The sequence below is a fragment of the Bombyx mori genome, chromosome 23 (assembly GCF_030269925.1).
Source record: "Bombyx mori chromosome 23, ASM3026992v2".
NCBI lineage: Eukaryota > Metazoa > Arthropoda > Insecta > Lepidoptera > Bombycidae > Bombyx > Bombyx mori.
This window is the reverse complement of record NC_085129.1, coordinates 2,714,357-2,735,776: the sequence shown is the minus strand read 5'-3', so window position 1 is coordinate 2,735,776 and position 21,420 is coordinate 2,714,357. Positions and strand designations below refer to the sequence as shown.

At 36.6% G+C, this 21,420-nt stretch overlaps 1 protein-coding gene, 1 long non-coding RNA gene and 1 pseudogene across 8 annotated transcripts in view; 2 read left to right on the top strand and 1 right to left on the bottom strand.

The window, feature by feature from the left end:
• Nucleotides 1-21,420, bottom strand: part of LOC101741040 (axoneme-associated protein mst101(2)) — a 187,960-nt gene that overhangs the window by 66,917 nt on the left and 99,623 nt on the right. The window lies entirely within an intron of this gene.
• The window catches only part of LOC134201068 (uncharacterized), a 37,643-nt gene that overhangs the window by 1,257 nt on the left and 14,966 nt on the right, over nt 1-21,420 (top strand). For 2 of the 3 annotated variants that reach the window (XR_009976232.1, XR_009976231.1), the window contains exon 2: nt 20,637-20,697. This is a non-coding gene — a long non-coding RNA (uncharacterized LOC134201068). The remainder of the gene's footprint in view (nt 1-20,636; nt 20,698-21,420) is intronic. The other variant, XR_009976233.1, reaches the window with a different exon arrangement.
• On the top strand, nt 4,411-4,629 carry LOC119630388 (U2 spliceosomal RNA; annotated as a pseudogene).

The following is a 21,420-nucleotide window of genomic DNA, read 5'->3' as shown; positions in this document are numbered from 1 at the left end:
TTTACCGATAACCTTTTATTATAACTAGAGGTCCCGCAGTAGTCGAAATTCGACTATAACTAATTGGAATTGTAAGTTTGTACACTATTATGATTGTATTTTACACTTCTATAATCACAAATTTCGCCAAGACTATACTATAAAAAATATTAACAAAGACAAACAATATTTAATCTATTCTTAATTTGACAACAGACGTCAAGAACAAAAGTTTGACAATAAATAGTTTGCATGCGTGTGTGCGTCGAATACATGATATGTAGTGTGTGTCATGTTTTCTTTATTGATTTCATGTATCTTTTATGCATTATTTTAAAAAAATATTAGCATTGTGCACTTCTTCTCTATATTCTTTATAAGTGTGGAAAATTCATACTCCTCCGTCCGCGCAATTTTCGTAAAAATGGATACAAAGTTTTTGCTTCACGTATTAATATATGGATATGTCCTTAATATTATAACAAATTGTTTTTAATGAGTGCACCGCAGTGTCCTAAGGGGAAAGACTTCGGCCAGAATTGTGAATTACAGCATTGAGATGCGGTCGCTCACAATCGACCTCATCAGAGAGCTTAAGTTACCTAAAGATAAATGGTGACAGTTATTCTCGAATTTTCTCTCCGAGATCGACTCTGAAAGAAATAAAATAATAGATATTTATCCCAAAAGTAATCACACATTGCGTAGAAGATTGTCGCTGAAGATAAAGCTCCCATGCATCGGTACGTGCAGAAAGACTTACCGGTTTGGCGAACCTTGAAGGAGGCCTCTTTCTATCAGTCAACGTTTACATTATTCATGAATGAAATAATAATGCTTAGGATGAAAACAGGGTTATGCGAACAAATAGTACTGAAAAAATAAAGACATGAAGTAATGTGGTATTAATGGAGGAAAGAATTTTCAAAAAACTTAAAACGAATTATGATTTTGATTTGATGTCCATGCGTGATTGATCTTTTACGTTCAGATCGCCTAGTCCTACTAGGATGGCAACACAAAAACTCTATATTACATTAAATTTTTTTTTTTTTTTTCAAATGACAGCAAAACTTCAATTATCATCTATAGTGGTAATTTATATCTGTTAACAACTATGTAGTATACCACAAATCGAATAGAGGTCGAACGCATCTACTGTTTCAATCGAAAAGTGATTTGAAAGTACAGGAACACATTCCTCTGAGCCCACTTAAGTTGCTAATAATTTTAACATTCGAACTTCGAATCGTAATCTTAAATAGAAATGGCGGAAAAGGCAATAAAAATACTTTCAATCAATCACCGCTAGAAAAAAAAAAACAAAGCGGACATTGAACTCTGCACAAATTAAAGAAATCATTTTTAAATACCGGATATAATATCAATCTATAAATATTGCGGATAATTATTGTAAAAATAAGAGGCTTCTATTTTCGAATCACTATCTAAGACTACATTATATTTTAATACAAAATTTTTCATTTCTCTAATAACCTGATCATTTGTATTTAGATTTTAGTTAGTCTTTGCATCATTAATAATATCAAGAAAATTTTAGCTGAATGGTTAGATTCGGTTTAGGTAAGATCCGCTCTAGCTCCTCAATACGCAATTCATGGACGCGTGGCAATGCAACGTAATCGTTATTAAAAATACTTCTTACGGTTTATTCTCGATTTTGTATTGTCAAGAATCGCCTAATTGTACGTAACCAGATAAAACTACAACGTATTATTTTACGAATGTAAAAAGACATTCTAAAAAACGTAAAAGTATTTTTCCCCTACTTATTCGCTCGTGGCCTAAGGGGCTATTCCAACCTCTCTCAGGCGGGTAGGTGAGCTCACGTACTAAAACTGAGAGAATGTGCCAATACTAGCCCTAGCAAGAGCAGTGTTTCACAGAATCAACCACCAGATCGGAGTTAAAATAGTTTCAATTATATCTGCCAATCGCAAAAACCGAAGATAATACATATAATCATTAATCATTAATTTACCAGCATATTATTTCAAAAATTTACACTTATGTATATTTTAAATGATTGAACTCGCAATTAAAAACCTTTTGAACAGGCTTAAAGCATATATGTGATTGGACGTTCCAGCAAACACATTTAAAAGTCACAACAGTTTTTAGAATCTATGGCATACCTACCCAAATAAAACTTTTACTTATTTTGCAAAACATGCCACTAAATTACATTTCACCGTGATAATTGCGCTTTCGGATAGAATCGCTTGATTTCGCACGGACTCTTGATAGACTGTATGATGTATTGACTAGGTCATGTCATAAATAACGCGTTTGAAATCACTTTGGAAAATCAGTTTGCGATTTCAAATTCGAGGTAACTAGCTCTCAGAAAGACATAGACTATATTTATGTATTTGAAAAACGAACACTGGTTTGTTCACTGATATGATTAGTGGCTATTATTGGGAACATAATAATGTGGTGGGAATAATGAACGTTCGCATATCTTGTTACATAATAACTCCCAAACTTTATATCAAATACGAACCACAAAACTTTATATTTAATACTAGCTGTACCCGTCCGCTTCGCTGGGCATTTAAAATTAACATTATTATTTCTCACCCCCACAAAGATTTTCATCATTAACGCCCCCGTAACTGGTGTAGGGAGTCCAACACTCATATAAATATTAGCCTATCCATTAAGTACATGTATTTTCTACATGGATACCAAGTTTCAAGTCAATCGGATGCATGTTTCAGTAGTTATAACGGAACATCCGTAAAAACCACTGTAGATTTATATACCTATATTAGTATAGAGTATAGATTTTTTTGTGTCATATTCTAATCTAAATACCCTACTATTTAAGGAAAAATAAAAATTCGTAACATTATACAATCATTCAATTATCTGTCGAGTTTTATAATCAACCTATTGAAGTGCACTCCGACCGTAATTAGATGTTGGTGAAAGGCTTATCTTGTCCAATGTCCAACATGTTTAACTGCTAATTTTTAGACAATGAAAAATACGCCAATGTTTGCCGAATCTACTGGTGGTAGAACCTCTTGTGACTACTGGTGATAGGACCTCTTGTGAGTCCGCGCGGGTGGGTACCACCACCCTGCCTATTTCTGCCGTGAAGCAGTAATGCGTTTCCGTTTGAAGGGTGGGGCAGCCGTTGTAACTATACTTGAGACCTTAGAACTTGTATCTCAAGGTGGGTGGCGCATTTACGTTGTGGATGTCTATGGGCTCCAGTAACCACTTAACACCAGGTGGGCTGTGAGCTCGTCCACCCATCGAAGCAATAAAAAAAAAAGCTAAGCAATAGAAAAAAATACAGAATCTTATAGTATTATCCTGGTCTTAAGTGGTTACCGGAGCTAACAGACATCAACTACATAAATGCCGTCCCATTTAAAGACATCAGTTCTAAGTCTTAATTCTATAGTACCACGGCTGCTCCGCCCTGCAAACCGAAACGCACTACTGCTTCATAGGAGAAACAGGTAGGATGAGTGACACAAAATGCCCTGCCACCAATAATTACGTATTTCGCAAAACCGAAAAACTCACGCCAAAGTCGATAAAAAGTCAAAGAATGTCAAACAGTAAATAAAAATTTTTATTTAAGCGTTACCAACGCTTTAAGAGAGCAAATTCGATCAAAAATTCTTTGCACCACGATAATGCACTTTCGTACAAGGCTATCATTATCAACAAACATCATCGAGCAACCATCTCATTCACTAGATATGGGTCTAACGGACTTTTGAACTTCTGACTTTTTCTGAAACTCAAATTACATTTAAATTTCAATTTTCATTGTAATTTCAATTGTGTTTTCAATAGCCAAAGCTATGCACATTAATATGGTTTTGCTGAGTGCACATACTATTTAGATTGTAATCCAGATTAGATCTAGGTACTACTTGTACGATTTAGCTAATATGTACTGTAATGATTGTAATTTGTTTTGTGCATCAATAAATAAAAAAAATAAAAAATAATGTTTTGGTAATTATTCAGTATCCTAAGTGTATCGTTTCTAAAATACTTTGAAGGGGATAAAACAAAATTTGATAAGTAAACAAACATTTTGTATATTACTGATACCTTCACGGTACTTTCTTGACAGAGTAGAAAATGCTTCAACCCAACTCAAGTTGATCCGTTCGGAAACCAGTTTACTATTGTTTTAAGTTAATTGTTTAATCATTAATAATTTCGATTCTTATGCAAGTTTCTTGTGTAATCAAATCGAAAGGTGTCGAATGTGGTTTTCGGGTCAAATTCTAAGTGTATACTTTTACTGTCATTAAATGACCGAATGATTTCGAATTATAAATTATAAAATATAATAACATAATGTAATTTTTTTTAATGTGCAATTAATATTTAATAATATCGATCGAAATTAAACTTTTATGGTATACTTTCTTAATTGCTTCTCGGCCTTTTGGCTAAGATCAAAGTGTAGTCTCAAAGTAAGATCAAAGTGTATCTGCTTTATAGTATCTGCTCTTTTCAGCATAATAGCTGAAAGTTCCCTCATTGAGGGACCAGTATACTAAACTGATTTTTGTAAGACTTGTCACAATTTTGAAATAAATTGCATTGCGTCTTTCTTAATGCTCTGCAAGCAATGTAACACGAATTAAATAGGTTGAAGCTTGATGTCAACGACCTCGTGTGATCTGGGTAGTGCGTCCCGCTTTTAAATTACAGGCTTAAATGGTTATGTTATGACTGAAATTAGGTTGTGACTAAATAAAGCCGTCTGCCATCAGCATGAATGTCATAATGAAAAACTAATGACCCGCCCTCGCTTCGCTTCGGAAACTGTAGTTTATTATTGATTTCTCCACTATTTAATGAATGTTATTATACATATAAACCTTCTTCTTCAATCACTCTATGTTTAAAAAAACCGCATCAAAATCCGTTGCGTAGTTTTAAAGATTTAAGCATACATAGAGATATAGGGACAGAGAAAGCGACTTTGTTTTATACTAGGTATGTAGTAATGAAGACGATTAAAATAGCTATCCTACCCTTGAAACAGAAACTTATCATTACTTTGTCTAAGTATCTTATAATCGATTCGTCGACTAGCTATGTAACTTCACTACACTTTCTAAGCACAAACGAACCTTAGCTTGGCATTTTAGTTAATTTACCTAATGATTTCTTATGCTTCAATACCTTGATTAAACATTGTTAAGTAAGGCACAACTTGACATTTCGAATTGTGTAATATATACACTTCGATGTAAAATTAGATGCATTAAAAAATAAAATATGCAATTCTTGTGAATGTCAATCGAATTTTAATGTAATGTTTTGCGTTTTAAATGAATTTTAAGTCTTATTTATTTCACAGTTTATGAATTTTAAAAGTAATCACATACAGTTGTTGAAGCCACTAGCAAAAAAAACCCGAAATCTAGCGCTTTCGGCGAAATTTCAAAAATCTACAGTTTTCCCTAGCCGGTGTAGTTTGGACGCGATTAGATCAATTTAAAAAAAAATCGGCCTTAATAACATCATAAAATAGATAATTATTTGACATTGTCAAACTGTCACATCAATATTTCTAAACTATTAAACCCTCACGGAGACTTTTTAATGGCAATGCGCAAATGCGGGAATATGTAAATAGTTTTATTGTGTTAATTCAGTGGTTCCACAAGTTTACAAGTGTAATACTATTATTATCTGATTTATTATCTGTTTAGCATCTGTCAAAGTGCTAATATGTGGGAACATGAAACAAAGTAGCTACTTGTAACTTCTCGTGTTTTTTCCAAAAAATCCACTGAAGCCTTACTAAATAACCACCATTCTACTGAGACTTTATTTCATTCAATTTATTTCATTTCATCTGATTTCTGTGTGAAGTGACTGCAGTATCTGATAAATCAATATCACCCAAGTCATTTTTGCTCCACATTGCTTATCATATCACAGAATATTTATAATATTAGGCTGTGTGGTGTGATACCTTCGCCTTTCCTGTTGGAAAAATGCACTACTGCTACTTAAATTCTTACGAAAAGAGGTTCAACGACACTGTATTTTAAAAAGGTTTTTAGTATATGTCACACATCACGAAATTTTTATTCCTTATCCAAATTCTTTTCAATCTCTGACAGATTTTATCGTTTCTGTCATTAACGGGTGCTTTTATATCACGATGTTGTCATTCGAAAGTATTACGCGCTATTTTAATATTTGGTCATTAATTTATTTATACATATTATTATAATTACCGAGAGCAAATTTGTTAAAGTTATAAATACCGCAGTTTTTAGAAATGGTATCGAATTACTGGTGGTCGGACCTCTTGTGAGTCCGCACGGGTAGGTACCACCACCCCACTTATTTCTGCCGTGAAGCAGTAATGCGTTTCGGTTTGAAGGGTGGGGCAGCCGTTGTAACTATACTGAGTACTTAGAACTTATATCTCAAGGTGGGTGGCGCATTTACGTTACACGTTTATGGTCTCCAGTAACCACTTAACACCAGGTGGGCTGTGAGCTCGTCCACCCATCTAACTAATAAAGAAAAAAATGTTTGTGGTTAGTCTCCCAAACATGAATATGCAGCCACTTACCAATTTAATGATGATACCTACTGACAGGACGGTGTTACTGACCTGACTAATATCCATCTTACCAATGCCCATACGATTCGGGGGAAGAATATTAAAAAAAAGTGTGGCTACAATTTTAAATGCCGCTATGACGCACTGCATCTTTCCTGCGGTGTGGAAAGAAGCGGACGTTATCGGTATACATAAGCCGGGCAAACCGACAAACGAAACATCTAGTTACCGTCCGATTAGTCTCCTCCCGACGATAGGAAAAATTTACGAACGGCTCCTTAGGAAACGCCTCTGGGATTTTGTTACCGCGAACAAAATTCTCATAGACGAACAGTTCGGATTGCGCTCTAAGCACTCGTGCGTACAACAAGTGCACCGCCTCACGGAGCACATCCTGATAGGACTAAATAGGCGTAAACAAATCCCGACCGGCGCCCTCTTCTTCGACATCGCGAAGGCGTTCGACAAAGTCTGGCACAACGGTTTAATTTACAAACTGTACAACATGGGAGTGCCAGACAGACTTGTGCTCATCATACGAGACTTCTTGTCGAACCGTTCGTTTCGATATCGAGTAGAGGGAACTCGTTCTCGTCCCCGTCAACTGACTGCCGGAGTCCCGCAAGGCTCCGCGCTCTCCCCGTTATTATTTAGTTTGTATATCAATGATATACCCCGGTCTCCGGAGACCCATCTAGCGCTCTTCGCCGATGACACGGCTATCTACTACTCGTGTAGGAAGATGTCGCTGCTTCATCGGCGACTCCAGATCGCAGTAGCCACCATGGGACAGTGGTTCCGGAAGTGGCGTCAACCCCACGAAAAGCGCAGCGGTGCTCTTCAAAAGGGGTCGCCCTCCGAACATCACTTCGAGCATCCCACTCCGTAGTAGGCGCGCAAACACCTCCGCCGTTAGTCCCATCACTCTCTTTGGCCAGCCCATACCGTGGGTCGCGAAGGTCAAATATCTAGGCGTCACCCTCGACAGAGGGATGACATTCCGTCCCCAAATAAAAACGGTACGCAACCGCGCCGCGTTTATTCTAGGACGACTCTATCCAATGCTTTGTAGTCGAAGCAAACTGTCCCTCCGCAATAAGGTAACTCTCTACAAAACTTGTATACGCCCCGTCATGACGTATGCAAGCGTAGTGTTCGCTCACGCAGCCCGCACCCACTTGAAATCCCTTCAGGTTATTCAATCACAATTCTGCAGGATAGCCGTCGGAGCGCCATGGTTCCTTAGGAATTAGGATCTCCATGATTACCTGGAGCTCGACTCATTTAGTAAGTATCTACAGTCGGCATCGCTGCGCCATTTTGAGAAGGCGGCACGACATGAGAACCCTCTCATCGTAGCCGCTGGAAATTACATACCCGACCCAGTAGACCGAATGGTAAACCGTCGACGTCGCCCAAAGCACGTCATTACGGATCCTCCTGATCAATTAACGGTGCTCTTAGGCACCACAAGCACCGGTCACCGTCCTCGTCGAACCCGTCGCTTGCGACGAAGGGCTCGACGAGCGAACCCACAGACACAGCCCACTGAGTTTCTCGCCGGATCTTCTCAGTGGGTCGCGTTTCCGATCCGGTGGTAGATTCTGCGAAGCACTGCTCTTGCTAGGGTCAGTGTTAGCAACTCTCCGGTTGAGCCCCGCGAGCTCACCTACAAACGTTAGGGTGAAGCTGAAATAGCCTCTCAAGGCTATCAGCATAGGTAGGAAAAAAAAAAAAAAAAAAAAAAAAGAGGATGGACGACAAAGAAGAGGGTTGAAGAAAGCCTGGATCCTTCTGAATCTGAACCCAACGTCTTCCGATTAATAGCCCTAGACACGAATAAGATCCTCTAAAAATTATCAACAGAAACGGATGGGCTGTTTACACTTTTTCAACTATACGTCATCACATTCCAATCATGACTAACTGTAAATATAGTACATTGAACGTTTGCGAATATTGAATTTCAATCTCGGCTATTCAAAACACGCCGTGTGAACATGAAGCATTTAGGGTTTCTGCTCACGTTGCGTCGCCCGGGCGCTAGCGTCAAGTTAAAGTTGAACGAACCGAGTTATTGCACTTTTAGTTTCCCAGGATGATTTTCGTTGTTGTAATATAAATATGTTTGGATACGCTTCGGAATGTACGTACGTAGGAAAGCTTCGAATTTGTTTAAGCAAATGAGAGGGTAGTCGTTTTTGGAAATCTTATCAAATAGAATATGGTTCGAATTACAAAAAGAAAATTATTTACAGTGTTGAGTACATATTTATGCAGGATGATAAGTAGGGCGAAATCTAGTGAATATTTTCTTTAAAATCTTTTGATAAAAACAAACACTCGTTACATCGTAATCTTAATCGATGATTGACCTTGATATTCCATTTCTTTTAATATAAATCTAGTGTGCCCGCGTGAACTAATGAAAATATACCGGATAACCAGAAAGATAATAAGAAATTTTTATTTTTATTATTGCTTAATTGGGTGGACGAGCTCACAGCCCACCTGATGTTTATATACAAATAGATATAATATAATATTTTTTAAATATTTATATCAAAGAAATGGAATCAAAGAAATTATGATGGTATATTAAAATCCGGTCAACATATTTAAACATACCTAGAGTAATGAACGCAATATAAATGACATACGTATCGTATCGCGATGTGACTGATGCATAAAACATTATACTCGTTCGGACTAAATAATGAACCAAAAATTATTTTCCATTGAATTAAACATGCACTTAAAATTAATAAGAGATACGTTTTATTTTAAATGTAAAACACGTTGTTCTGTTTCTTGGAATGTTATAAACATGAAAAATATTATTACACGGCTATAGTTTTTCATTATTAATAAGGAGGAGAGACATCGCCGTCTACTGAGTTCATCTCTCACTATTTATGGCGAAAATTATATTAAGTTAGTTTAGTACATTATTTGACGATTTTTCGCTGGCGCCCTGGTAACGGAAATCTATAATTTATATATAAATAAAACTACTTTATGATTTAATGCCGCGGTTTTTGTTGTTATTTTTTTGTTATTATATGTTTTCGTTTTTTTGTGACAACTTAAATTTATAAATTTCTCTTTTTTTCCTTTGTTCACTTTGTACGTATATATGTGATTTTGATGGTGAAAACTTGTATGGTTATTGTTTTAGCTCTTTTTTTAATTATTATTTGTTTGTTTTGTGCTGTTGGTTTCCCAAATAAATAAATAAAATTATTTCGTAGTAAGAGACGAATAATAAATCGCGAAATTGAATCTTACAATCAGTTTTAATTAAGTCTACAACAACTGAAAACCTAATAAAATGCTATACATATTTTCATATACTTAAGTATGTTAATGTTTAGAATTGTTTTACAGGTGACTGAAAGGGGATTTTCTATCTCTTTCCCGCAACGCAAATGCTATGATATAATTTGCATCGCGCTCATTAACGAATAATCATCGTAATTATCAAATCATCAAGCAATAGTGCGCTGCTTGACTTTTTTATTTCTTAAATGGGTGGACGAGCTCACGGCCCACCTGATGTAAAGTGGTTACCGGAGCCCATAGACGTAGATGTCATGAACATAAATACCGCCACCCACCTTGAAAATGTAACCATGAACCATGAAAATAAATATGTATATTGAAATATTATTTTCGATGCCAGACTGTATAATGCGAAAAATCAACACGAAGTAATTTTGAATTCTCGTTATTACGAAACAAAATAATAATACAATTGTAAAAACACAAAAAAAAAAACAATTTCAACTTTTAATTATTGTGAACGTTACTCAAAGACAATGGGGGCTATTAACAGCTTGTTCTGCCGTGTGACTGTATGCGAATACCACGGAACTAAGAAAATTCTTGGGAGCTTCCATTTTGATCCAGTTTTGAACAAGTCCAGTGTTGACAACTTTATTTTTCTTAGTACTTATTTTTGTAAGGGAGAGAGGCGGTCCCAGAACAACTTGGCGTTGTTCGGTGGAGCAGAAACTAGGCGTCTTGGGCATGATGTGGGAGGAGCTAGAACAGACTGCCCAAGACCGATGTAAATGGAAAGATTTGATCCGAGCAGCAGAGGGTAATAGGAAAGAAAGAAGGAGAAGAAGACTTATCTTGTTTTCAGTTATTATTGAAGACCAGGAATACCAAAGTTGAAGTGTTTACAGTAGCGACACTGTGATGAGTATTATGTACTAAAATTCAACCAAAGAATAATTAAATTAATTAAATAAAATTTTCTGTAATGAATGATGATAGAGCGTGCTTTCAGATTCTTTGTTGTTTCTTTTGGAACGTACTCATGTATTTTGGTGGTAGCGTCAAGGAGGTTGTAAGAACAAAATATAACAATTTTTTTGTTGATCTGATGTATCTATCTACCTTCTATCTAGTAATCTTCACATAATTTAAACTCTTATGTAAAATAATCTGTAGGTCAATTTAGGAAAACAATTCTTAATGCGACGCTCTGTTTTATTAGTGTAAGCATTAAATTTAGAAAAAGACATCGGGTAACTCTAGAAAAAAAATGTTATTTATACAAAAATAAAAACGAAAAGATTCATCAAAATACAAAGAATGAGGCGCTTCATATCATAATAACTTCACGAGAAATCCCACGAGAACTAAGCTTCCATTTATCATTCATCAAAACGGTAACTTTCAAGTGGCCGAACACTGATTCCGTTTACAGATGAATCACGGACTTATGAGATATCATCTTTGAGTTTATGAAGAGCAACACTTTCTACCAGACGACGTGATTAGATCATGCCGAGGAATTATGTGCTTAATCAATCGGATAGATACGTGAAGTTTGAAGGGTACCCGTAATAGTGGTGTTGGTGTGGTCACCCGAAGCTCACCCGTAATACAATAGAATTGAGATTTCGAAGTCTCAAGATAGGTAGCAGCACAACCGTGATGTCACTGGACTCCAGTAACCTCTTAAAGGGCTCGACGAGTAAATTAACCCACAGACAAAGCCCACTGAGTTTCTCGCCGGATCTTCTCAGTGAGTCGCATTTCCGATCCGGTGGAGATTCTGCGAAGCACTGCTCTTGTTAGGACCAGTGTTAGCAACACCTCCGGTTTGAGCCCAGAGAGCTCACCTACACGCTAGGGTAACGCTGACATAGCCTCTTAAGGCTATCAGCTTAGGTAGGAAAAAAAAGATGTAGTAACATGAACATTGATAACGCTAGTAACTACCGCAAATTACCATTGTCGTGCGAAGCGATTAAAAGAAGAAGAAGTATCTTATAGCACTTCGAGAAAGCCGCAGAAGAGTTCACTCCTGGTTTGAACGTATGCGGAAGGAAATATGGACGATAACGCAGTATTAGGTGTATATGGTGAATTTTATTTTCCGGGCAAGTCGTAGATGATATAGCCTTTCAAGGCTATCAGATAGGTTTTTTTTTTTTTATTGCTTAGATGTGTGGACGAGCTCACAGCCCACCTGGTGTTAAGTGGTTACTGGAGCCCATAGACATCGACAACGTAAATGCGCCACCCACCTTGAGATATGAGTTCTATGGTCTAAGTATAGTTACAACGGCTGCCCCAGTGCAAGAACGGGTTTTTTGAAGACTGTGGGCAGCATTTTAGGAGCAGACAGCGTTGTCCACCCACTTTTTAGTCTGTTTTGGTCTTACCAATGGAACTCGATGATTTGTCACGACACAATCACGATGTCGAAACAGTTTTCCCGAACACTTTTACTAAATCGAATATTGTAATTGGAAATCGAAATTAAATTGAGCACTTCAATTTTAAAGGTCTCAAAGTAATGTACGTGTAACTAGCACCTCATAATTTAGATTCGTTTTGTTGTTTCTCGCTTCTTTGTTATTAGCATTCTTTCTTGTCAAGGTTAGAAATAAATTAACTGTTTCCAATTTCTTTATTTGTAATTGTAGCTCGTCGATAATTGATAAACAAAAATCAATCTTAAACGCAGGGGAAAAGGTACTGTATTTTTTTTTTTTTAATGGGACCTTTCGAAAGAAGCGAGCGTAAAATTCACACGTTCAAATATCAAATAGTAGATCACAAATAAACATATTTTATGACACGTATCAATTCGTATGGTAATCAATGAAAGATATTCTCTATACTTTCTCTATAAAGTCTATTACTAAAAAAAAAAAAAAAAACATGTGAAATTAACCGTGCGAATGTGGAATCATTGATTACGGTCACTTGCTTTGTAGGACGTTCGTGATTGCGAGATCCGACTAATTATTATTTATGAGAAATTCTTTTGTCTTCGACTACAATTTTGAGGTTGCCTTGAGCACCCTCAATTAACTTAAATATATTTAGAACAATTAAACGGATATTTATCTTGATTCTAATTCGTTTTAAGTTGGTAAATAATGATTTCAATTAATTTTTTTTTGCAGAAACAACTGAAAGATCTCACCGCCTAATCTGGTGGTGGTAATCGTAAAAATGAAATAAGCTCGTACTTCATTGGATAAATTGGTACCCGCCTACGGGATTTGAACGTGGGTACAATCGCTCGATACGAACGAACCCGACGTCTTATCCTTTGCCACGACTACTTCGATTGCTCTTGAGTCATGTTTCGAGGACACATCTTTATTTTTTGTACTGTAACAAATTATCTCTAAATTTTTGACATTATCACCCAATCACGTTGTCATGCAATCAAGGTTGTTAATTTTATTTTTATTTTTTTTATTGCTTAGATGGGTGGACGAGCTCACAGCCCACCTGGTGTTATGGAGCCCATAGATATCCACAACGTAAATGCGCCACCCACCTTGAGATACAAGTTCTAAGGTCTCAAGTATAGTTACGACGGCTGCCCCACCCTTCAAACCGAAACGCATTACTGCTTCACGGCAGAAATAGGCAGGGTGGTGGTACCCACCCGCGCGGACTCACAAGAGGTCCTACCACCAGTAAAATATATAATATAATATAAAATATATAATAATTCTATAAAATATGTTTAGTTTTCCTATACATATATTAAAAAGGCATACAGAACCTCATGAACCACATCATGCGAGTGTTCCAAATGTTTTAGACATCTGTTAAGACACAGTTCACGGTTTTAATCGGTTTTTTTATGATTGAAGGATTACTGGTGGCCCAGAGGCCTTTCCTGTTTCACCAGGACAGGTGGGCGAGCAAAGGCTCAGCCAGGAGGGGTGGGATTAGTTAACAGCTGCCCGAGCACTTCCGAAGGAGACCTAACAACTCAAGAACAGCTGCTTCGCGAATGAATCTATTACCGAATCGGAATCGAGACCAAGCGAAGATCCGGTGAGAAACTCAGCGGGCTAATGCATGGGTTAGGTTGCGCGTCGAACTCTTTGTCGAGTTCGACGAGTACGGTTACCGGGATCCCTAAGCCTGCTCCTAGTTTTAATTATACATGTTCTACGTTAAACTGGATCAACTCTAAGAAAAATATTCGAAATGCAGTGTCTGTAAAAGTCTGATGCATGAAAAGTGCTCGAGAAATGCATTGTAAGCGAATTGCGGTAAAAACAAAATATAAAAACTAAGTTTACGGTCGGTCAGACATTCTATGTCATTCTGTTCGTATTATAAGGAAATTAATCTGATTTTACCTAATATAATATTTGCTACAGGGAATCGTGAAATTTCAATATAATAAAATAAACTTTTCAACGTTCTAATAGACAATATAAAAATAATAGAGTACCGTTTCATTCTTCATTATTTTCGCTAGGCAACGGGATCTAAAACCATTCACCACATTGAAACACATGATATGATTGAATTAGAACCGTACGATTCGCAATTGTACCGGGCTGTGCGACCACAGGCTGTTTGTTACGCAAGACTACAAGTGAACGGGTGTCGGGTTCAATGACAATCATGAGAATTAAAAGTTTGTGGCAAACATATCATTTTTAAGCATTTATGAAAAACATATCGGGCTTTTAATGGTCGTGATTTCGTAAATTAAAATATTAAGCAAAGGGAATCTGGTCATCCGAAATAGAAAAATACATATATTTAGTAGTATTTTGAATGCTCGTAATTTCATTACAATATTGAGCAAAGGGAACCTGGACGTAACATAATAATACTGGGCGCTAATGAAATACTAGGGAAAATTGCATACACTGTGGAATGTAGTCGCGTCGGCAAATACAAAAAGATCGTTACTTGTTAATAATAATTTTAATCAGTTCGATTGTTTATTCAGGCTAAGCAACGAGGTCGATACTGATGAGCGCAATTAGCAGGTGTCGATTTCTCCACTTTCAGGGTTCCGCGCAACGGCGGATCCAGGGGGGGGGTCATGGGGGTCATGACCCCCCCCCTGAGCTATTTCCAGGACTTGAACTAACTTGGACTAATTGAAGAACATCATGATTTATTTATTATCTATTGTTATCAAAATTAAATTATAAGTTCTTAACTTGCCCACGACTATGTGACCCCCTCCTGACGCAAAAGCTGGATCCGCCCTTGGTTCCGCGTTAAATTAAAAAATATGCATATAAAATTATTTAAGGACAAATTCAAAATCACAAATGGAACATTAAAATAAAACAACAAATTCTTGTTGTAGGTGAAAATTAACGAATAAATAAATTTAAATTAAGCAAAGCCCACAGAAATTTAATAAGTTATGTATAAAATAAATTATTTATGAAGGCGTTAATAAAGAATTTACGTTTGAATATATTACGAATTAAAAAATTTCACCTAATTGTTTGAATGATAGAAATAAAAACACGAGTCACTTTTTCAATTTAACGATTTTATAATGGCGCTAATTCTAGGTTAAAACAAAATGAGTTATACAACGGACCACAACGTTCTGACCGGCGCGGCGCGGCGTTCGGTTACGTAACTTCCTATAACATATTATTGATGAAGTTGCTATTTTCAATTTAATTAAATCACGGCGAATTAAATGCGGCCAACTGCGAATGCTTATTCTAAGTACATTCTAACAGCTAATATAATGTGTTAAAAATTATTTATTAGCTCGACCTTTTTTATTTTAATTGCCTAGATGGGTGGACGAGCTCACAGCTCACCTGGTGTTAAGTGGTCACTGTAGCTCATAGACATCTACAACGTAAATGCGCCACACACCTTGAGATATAAGTTCTAAGGTCTCAAGTATAGTTACAACGGCTGCCCTACCCTTCAAACTGAAATAGGCAGGGTGGTGGTACCCACCCGCGCGGACTCATAAGAGGTTCTACCACAAGTAAACCTGTATCTAATACATTCTTAGAGCGAATAAAATCGTATTAAAAAGGCTATTATTAGCTTGACCTATATCTACCTACGCAATATTTCAAGGTAAATTTCAAGAGACGTCCGATTAAGTTATTTTGCAGCCATACCAAGAACCATTCGCATGGGCCTACCTCTTCCAATTCACACCACTGAGCACTTCATACAAATTTGAGTTAACTTTTACGCTATCGAGAACGTTAAAAAACTCGCACTAAGCACACTGTAAACCATATTCAGCAGGTACCGTCATCTTGCACATCTCTTCCGAGAAGCCTTCATCGGTCCTGATTTCGAAGAATAACCGTACCAATGGATAACCGTTGTACCATACAATTGGGACATCTACCTCATATTTTAAGCTGGAAGGCAACACTCATATTTAGACTTTTTATTTTTTTAGAATCAAACGGTCTTTCTTGTAGGCAGACGGCCCAACTAATGGTGAGTGGTTACCGTCTCCATAGACGTCAGCAATGCCAGGGGCAGAGTCAAACTGCTACCTACCGTTGCACTGCCATTATATTTATGGGCTGAGTATTCACTTAACATCTGATGATTTATGAGCGTGTTCGCCGATATTGGCTACAAAACCCACTAGCTATTGGCTAAAAAAAACACGTAGGTACTGATGCATGCCGTCCAAGAGCGCTCTAAATATTTCAGCTAAAAGCTTTTAGGAAAAGGATTGATTTAGTAAATTCCAAATTCCAAAGTATCGCAAGAGTTTTATTTTTTGTATTCCTAATTTAATCAGTGAACAAGCGAAGCATTGATAAAAGCATCTTTATATTGTCATTAGATGTACCCGTCCGCTTCGCTGGGCATTTAAAATTAACATTATTATTTCTCACCCCACAAAAATTCTCCTCATCATTAACGCCCCCGCAACTGGTGTAGGGAGTCCAACACTCATATAAATATTAGCCTATCCATTAAGTACATGTACTTTCTAAATGGATACCAAGTTTCAAGTCAATCGGATGCATGGTTCAGTAGTTATAACGGAACATCCGTAAAAAACACTTTAGATTTACATATTATTATAGATATGCATATTTTAATAGCTTGAAAACTAAGAACTTGAAAAGGAAAAATATGAACATTTCTCAGCGTTTTGTCGTATATTAGACGTTGATTTTCTGAAGACTCAACGATCGTCTCGCAAACATTTAACTATTATTCCAATATGGCTTTTAATGAACATAATTAAAACCTCATTAAACAATTAAATCATATACATAGTCGGAGATTTTAATATGTAGAAAATATTTTGATTACTGCGCGCCAAGGAAACTATGAAATAATTAGACGGGACTAGGTCTAACTAATTACGCGGTAATTTGTGTAATTACAGCATACGTTTCAAAAGAGGTTTTAATTATATGTATTTTTAAGGGTCGGACGCAATATGTTAGGATGACTGAAAAAGGAAGATCTTACACTTAAATTGGAAACTAGAGAAATGCGCCTAGCTAACAAAGTTACTTTTATTTGCTACTTATTCTTTGGTTTTCGCGAGTAATATTCACTATAAAACTACCTTTACGACTTAAATTTAAATCAATTCCACCAGTGAACCTTGAGATATAAGTTCTAAAGTCTCAAGTATATTTACAATAGCTGCCCCACCCTTCAAACCGAAACGCATTACTGCTTCGCGGCAGAAATAGGCAAGGTGGTAGTACCTACCCGTGCGGACTCACAAGAGGTCCTACCACCAGTAATATATCCACCAGTAAAATCACTTATCAAAGATTAATGAAATAATGAAAAAAGAAGTTTATTGTTCCACATAACTGCTCTTTATAAATTAGCGATTGAAGCCTCCGTTTAGGCAAATAATTCCTGAGTTAGGGGATTAGTCTCCTTAGAGAGCTTAGGCTCTCCCTAAAATCCTAAATACAATTTGGAGGAACTTGCCTAAAAATAAATCAACGGACTATTATAATAAACATGCAAGGATAAGTGTGATAAAACTTTTAAACTTGCATAATAATTAAAGAGTGATGATTAGTATAATTAATTCTCAAGTCGAAACGACAATAACGAAACAATCACGCAATTGTAATTGAGTTTTAAATTCACACATTATTTTTAAAAGTCAACGAATCCGACCTATCCTCAAACAATGAAATTGTTAATTACATTAGAATTGTACGGTTTTTGTTCAATGATTGTTGATATTTAATAGGCGTTTAATCGCATTCGCTCGAGCTAGATGTAGTTGACTTTTAACTATTTTAAAAAACCGCCACCGGAGTAGAGTTCATCCATACTACCTGGAGCCACTGCGGTTATCCACAGTGCGTTTCCAGAGGTCTTTTTTGCCACGTACCATCCGGCTATGGAATGAGCTCCCATCCACAATGTTTCCCGAGTGCTATAACATGTCCTTCTTCAAACAAGGCGTTTGTAGAGAGTATTAAGCAGTAAGCAGCGGCTTGGCTCTGCCCCTGGCATTGCTGAAGTCCATGGGTGACAGTAACCACTCACCATCAGGTGGGCCGTATGCTCGTCTGCCTACAGAGGCAATAAAAAAAATATAATAATTTTATTGTCTCCTACATTGATGATATCCTATTTTTGATCAAGTCTGGATTCTTTCTTGTTATAATTTTTTGTATAATTAATGCCGGCTGTCATATTCTGTATAGACTGATGGGAGTTTTATTTCGTACTCCGCTAATGGCACTATCATAGTATATGCGAAGCATGCAAACGATTTCACGATACCTTACACAAACAAAACAGAACGCAAGGCGGGAGCGTTTGTTACAAACTCACTAGGCCACTAGTGCGTTCAATAAATCAACACAATACCAATTAATAGTTCTATATTCGTTCACAAGAGTCCGTAAATGTAAAATACATTTCCGGCACTTTCGTTCCTATTGTCATTCAGTTGCGGCTTTCGGTGCTTTTGACTTTCTTAGAACGGAGCTATGGTTATGGCATACATACGTGTTACGTACGTGACGTCTGTCTGTACGTTGGTAGGTTTGTCAATTAAGTTTTGACTATACCTTAATAGTGTTGTACTGGGTTTTGTTTATTTATTAAAATTTATGTACACTAAGGGTCTTAATGCCTAAGAGGTTCTGTGCCATTCAACAATCGTCGCTGATATTTAATACATAGTATGTATAATACATTTGTACACCGCGCTGCTAATTTTTGCAACCATTGATTTTTTTATATATAACGGCGCGTTTAATTTTATCATCTTATCATTTTATCATGTTATCATTTATTTTGTTATTTTTATAATCGTTGATAAATTATTCTGTTACTTTGATAACGATTAATAGTTTTATATTCTACTAAATGGTAGTCTTAATTAAGAGCTGGTAACACAGAACAAATCTGCGCTTATCATGGCGGGCGAACGTCATGTCATTCTATTCTCTTGCTGTCAAAATTTTGAAAATAAAGTATATCTAATTAAAGTCTATTTAGAGAAAAAGCCTGTACAAAACCAATGAAGGAAATTCTTCATTTTACTCAGGTACTTTTGGATATTATCTTTATCCTTTCGTCAGTAAAGAGTTTATATATTTTATATACTCTATAAGTAGCCATAAAATGCATTATGGGTATCTGATTTCCACGTGGTCACATTTACTAATCATTCACATTATGTGCTTGCCTATTTACAGATAATTCAACGTTTTTTCGGAGCAACTTGTAAAGGCACACACACATGCTGCTTAACAGTTAATAATTTACACTTGTTGGAGGGTGCAAAAACCAAATCCTGTATTTGTTCCGAGTGTTAATACTGTAAAAATTCAAAAATATTTTTTTTTTTTTTCGAATACTCTTCGTTATTTATGCCTTTTGCTATATTTTATCGCAAATCTTACGTTAAATTGTTTGTTCATTTAATATGTAGAATTCTGAACCTTAGACTCGCATGTTTTCAATATCTCCAACTATCTCAAAACGGTACATGCTTCTTGTCAGTGTAGAAACTCAATCTGTCCGTTACTTGCAGTATGTTCCCACATATTCAATAAGACAATTAAAATCACGAAGTGTCACGAGATAATGAAGTACCAGTAACACATTCTTGATGTTAAGACACGAAAATCAATTGAATTAACATGAGAAAGTCACGATTCGTACTTAACTATTAGTTAGAATGCTGATTCGCTGTACTGTTCACGGCTTGCACTGCGAATTGTATGCGCGACCTCGTTTTTCTTAGGAACTCATGAGTAATCAAGGTTTTCTCTCTATAAATGTTGAATTGAATGAATAAACGTGCCAATATTTTTATAACCTCAATAGCATCAGCGCCGTAGTGCAACTAGGGATTAGCAATGGACTCTGTCTCCTCCAAATTAGTGCAAAATTAGGTTGTCAGGGACATTTCAAAGGATTTCCTATGACATACGATATAAAACATATAAGTAACAAAGTAAGAATGGTTCGGGTGAACCATAAAATTTTGACCTAACATGGAGATTCTACCATCTGCGAATCTCCGTAAATTGATAAAAAAGCAAACCAAACCGCTCAGTTCAAATTATTCATCTATGCAAAATTTGCTGAATAAAATAAACTTTAATTCCGCAGTTTATTGATCACTCTACCTAGCTGTTCTAAAGCAGACAATTAGCTAAAATTTAGAAAATAGCACGTATGTACATGATAAACACAAGGTGATAAATTCCAATAACACTATTAAAATTGCATGATCATGAGAAAACATGATATTTGAAATAAATGAATTAGTTTCCTAAAATATTACTTCCTTATTAATTTTCAGAGTTGCAATATCACGACCTTGCTATGAACAGAGGATTTAGATCACCTCAGTCTACGGTACGGTACGTCTTTTTTATTTTATTGCTTAGATGGGTGGACGAACTCACAGCCCACCTGGTGTTAAGAGGTTACTGGAGCCTATAGACATCTACAACGTAACTGCGCCACCCACCTTGAAATATAAGTTGTAACGTCTCAGTGTAATTACAACGGTTGGCCCACCCTTCAAACCGAAACGCATTAATTCTTCACGGCAGAAATAGGCAGGGTGGTGGTACCTATTCGTGCGGACTCACAAAAGATCCTACCACCAGCACCGTCTACGGTATACAGGCAATGCTGACTCGCCATGCTGATCCGGTGGTAGATTCTGCGATGCACTTGTGGCGTTAGTCATCATATAACGCAAGATATTTGACAGATGCCTGAATCTCGCTTACGACATTTTCAAGTTAGGCTCGCGTATATTATACAAGTTCCGAACAACAACATTTGGACCATCGGTCTACCGAGCAAATATCACCCGCTCGGTGGAACATCTTCTCTTTGTCATTTAAGCCCTCCACACACTACTCGAGTTAAGGCTAGTGTTACCAAATTCTCTCAGGTTGAGCCCGTGGGCTCACCTACCCGTCCGCGAGAAGCTAGAATGTCCACTTAAGCTACCAGCCAATAGGTAGAGAAAAAAAAAATTAACAGTCACAACCCATCTCTTGTTAACTAGAGTAGCTACGTCATTTAGAAACACGACAAACCGGAAGATCCGCCCACTATTATCTCATTGT